This window comes from Chiloscyllium plagiosum, chromosome 8 (assembly GCF_004010195.1).
Source record: "Chiloscyllium plagiosum isolate BGI_BamShark_2017 chromosome 8, ASM401019v2, whole genome shotgun sequence".
Lineage (NCBI taxonomy): Eukaryota > Metazoa > Chordata > Chondrichthyes > Orectolobiformes > Hemiscylliidae > Chiloscyllium > Chiloscyllium plagiosum.
In genome coordinates this window covers 27,019,490-27,023,708 of record NC_057717.1, presented here as the reverse complement: position 1 = coordinate 27,023,708, position 4,219 = coordinate 27,019,490, and positions in this window count along the sequence as shown.

The following is a 4,219-nucleotide window of genomic DNA, read 5'->3' as shown; positions in this document are numbered from 1 at the left end:
CAAACTATCCATATTCCTTGACATCCAGGATCCCAGGAGTTGCTGCCCTTGCCTTTCTTTCTGAGCTGGCCCTGAATTCTCACTGTCTCACATTAAAAAGCTTCCCACTTTCCAAATGTAGACTGACCTGCAAGTAGCTGCTCCCAGTCTATATTTGCCAGATCCTGTCTCATGACATTGAAACTGGCCTTGCCTCACTTTAGACACTTACCTTTCTGCACTACCTTTATTCCTTTCCATAATAACTATGAAACTTAAGGACTTATGTTCAATATCTGTAAAATGCTCACCCACTGACTCTTCAACTATTTGACTGGTTTCATTATCTAGGATTGAGTCCAGCATTGCCCATGCTTAGCGGGACTATCTACTTACTGGCACCAAAAGCTCTCCTGGATGGACTTTAAACATTCCACCATTCACACAAAGGCAATGACAGTTCATATTAGAGAAGTTGAAACTCCCTACTAACATAACCCTTTTCCTCTCACACCTCTCTGTGATTTGCCAACATATCTACTCCTCTCTCTCCATCTGACTATTGGAAGGTCTATAGTACAATCTCAGCAAAGTGATTGTCCTTTTTGTATTTTTAGCTTCACCCAGATGGCCTCATTTGAAGAGCCTTCCAAGAAATGCTCCTTCAATCTTGCAGTGATAGTGTCCTTTATCAATAATACAATACACCCACCTCTCCTGCATTCCCTCTATCCCACCTGAGACTTCTCTAACCTGAAATGTTGAGCTGGCAGTCCTGTCTTTCTTCAATCATGTCTCAGCAATTGCAACAATATGATATTCCCACGTGCTGGTCAATACTCTCAATTCAACTGCCTTACTAGTCAAGCTCCTTACATTAAAATAGATACAATTCAGCTTTCTGGTCCTCCTGTATTCCTGATCCTGTCCTAGTGGTTACCCAGTGGTTTTCTGTGTAGCCCTTACTCTCTCATGAAGGGAAATATCCAGCATTTCCCCTGTCAAGCCCCTTAAGGATTCTATACATTTTAATGAGATTCCCTCTCATTCTTCTAAACTCCAATGATCAGATTCAAAACCTGTTTGACCTTTGCTCTTAAGACAATCGCTCCATACCAGGAATCAGTCAAGGGAACTATCTCTGAACTACTTCCAATGCAGCTCCTGTCTTTTCTTCAATAAGGAGCCTGATACTGGACACCATACTCCAGATGTGCTCTCACCAAGCCCCGAACCCTAATCCCTGTACAGATGTAGTAAAATGTCCCTGCTTTTAGATTGCATTCCGTTTGCAAGGAGCACCAACACTCCATCTGCCTCTGGATTCACTTGCTGTAGCTACGTACTAACTTTGTGATTCATGTCCCCCACATTACACTCCATCTGCCCAATATTTCTCCAAAGCCCAGCTGTACTTAATATTCAGCAGGATAGGCCCCTTCACTGGGAAATAGTTGTTTGTGACTAGAATAATGACACATCTCTAAGAATCACATTAATAACTGTTTTATTGATGCTTTCATTTCCTACCCACCATATCACAGCCCTGAATAATCTTATACCCCTCAATGAGGTTCTTTCTCAACCTTCACTGCTCCATGCAAAACAACCTCAACCTTTCCAATCTTTCCTCATAACTGACTCTCTATTGCAGGCAGCATCCTGGTAAATCTCTGCACCCTATCATGTACAATCATATCCTTCCCAGAATGTGGTGACCACGACCTGTCCACCTCTCTCTCTCTATCTCCCTTTTTGACTCACATCTGCCACTTATTTCTCTCTACCTCTATCTCTCTCTCCCACTTTTAATCTCTTTCATATTCTCTCTCTCTCTCTCCCTCTCTCATAGCCACTCTCTCCAACTCACTCACGGTTCCTCACTCCGTCAGATAATCTCTATTTCTCCATCTCTCTCTGTCTCCGACACTCGCTCCATCACTCGCTTCAATTGAAAGCCTCCAAATGTTATCTGTCCCTCTCTATTCCTCCCTCTGTATCTCTCCCTCCCTCTATGCATCCCAATCTACAGTCTCACTCCCTCCCTCTCTGTCATTCTGTCTCTAAACATACTCATGTCTCTCTCTCTCTCACACTCAACCTGACCCACTCTCTCCCGATTCCCTTCACTCTTGGTATCACACCCATCCTGCCTCTTTCTCTCTCTCCAAGCCTTTCAATCACATCTTGTTTTTCTCTCTCTCTCTCTCCATCAACCACACCATTTCTACCTTCTACCTCTCTCGGTCCCCTCACATATCTCACACTGTCTCAGATGCTCCTCCCTCTATTCCTCGATTACATACACACTCTCCCTCTAACTCTCTCTCTCTGTCTCGCTTCTCTCCCTTTCTCACAGTGTCCCAGGTGATGACAGTTGAATGCAGGATAAATCTCCCTCTGCTCTGCCCCAATAATGGATGTTAACCTTTGACCCCAGAAGCATGTTTTTTTCCTGGAGTAAGGCCCCATTTCCCACAGTGACCAAGGTTTGGCCTCTCTCAGGAAGATGGACAGATTCTTGTCAAATGAAGGGCAGTTCTGTGCTGTTGGCCTATTCTCACTGGGGACTGGTTTGGACACAAATCTCATTCCATGAAGGCCCAGCAGAGAGACAAGATCCTCAGGCCATCAGTGTGAGCTGGAGGGACGGGGCAGGACAGGTTCTGACCCAGTGACCCATCCTGTCCATTCACAACATGTTCCAATTCCTTCCCCTCTCCTTCCCATTCCATGATCAGTCTCTGACACTCCAACAGAGTCCAACAAACATGGAATTCAGTTCACGGGGCTGCCCAATGGAGAGACATGGACCTCCTTCCCACTGAACCTCCTAATTGAGACCAGTAAACATTGGCCTCCTACTCACTGAACCTCCTAATTGAGACCAGTAAACATGGGCCACCTACTCACTGGACTTTCCAATGGAGATGAGTGGATGACTGAGTTTTTGAAGAAGTCATCAAGAAGGTAGATAAAGGTAGAGCAGTACACTCTGTCTCCATGGACTTTAGCAAGGCCTTAGACAAGGTTCCCCCTGCCATGGCAGACTGCTCAGTAAGATTATATCACATAGGATCCAGAGAGAGCGAGCCAATTGGATATAAAATGGGCCTGATGGTAGGAGGCCGAGGCTGGTGAGAGACGGTTGTTCTTCAGACTGGAGGCCAGTGACCAGCCGTCTGCCACAAGAATCGATCCTGGATCCACTGTTGTTCATCATGTAGGTCTCTTATTTCAATCTTAACAACATTATCCGTCTCTGCACTACCTCAGCCCCTTGACCACAGAAACCCTAATTCCTGTTTGTCCCGCCTTCTAACTATATGATTCCAATGTCCTCTCCCAGCTTCCTGAAGCCACATTCCATAAACGCCAGCTTGTCTGATATGGAGTGGTCTCTTCCCTGTCTTTCCATGTGTTGTTCCAGAATGACCCCTGACCTCACTGCCAGCCAATTGCCTCCATGGCCTCCCTCCTCCCTCACTCTGTGTCCTGCTGCAGACTCACAGTCCCTCCCTCCCTCCCCCTTCCATCTTCTCTCGCTGGTCTCCTGCCCATTGCTGCTTCTTCCATCCCACCATTGACAGCAGAGCCTTCAGACGCCAACAGCGTGCTCTCTGACCCCCTGCCCTTCATCCCTCCCCCTCTCAATTGTTGTGCTATTGAACAATGTGGATGAGAAAATAGCAGGAATGGTCAGTAAATTTGTGGCTGACATTAAAATTGTTGGCATCGTGGACAGGGAAGAAGGTTATCCAAGAGTGCAATGTCATCTTGATCAACTGGGCCAGTGGGTCAACAAATCCAGATGGAGTTTAATTTCGATAAATGGAAGGAGTTGCATTTTGGTAAGACAAACCAGGGCAAGAATTACACAATTAATGGTAGAGCCATGGGGAGTGTTGTTGAACAGAGAGACTGAGGGGTACAGGTACATAGTTCCTTGAAAGTGTGTCACAGGTAGACAGGGTGGTGAAGAGGGTATTTGACACGCTCACCTTCACTGGTCAAAGCAGGGAGTACAGGAGCTGGGACATCATGTTACAGCTGTGCAAGGCATTGGGAAGGCCACATTTGGACACTGTGCACATTTCTGCTCACCCTGCTATTGGAAGGAAGTTAATACACTGGTTTGAATAAAATAAAGATTAACAGGGCTGTTACCAAGATTGGAGGGTTTGAATTATCAGGCGAGGATGGATAGGACGAGATGTTCTTCCAGGGAATGCAGAAGATT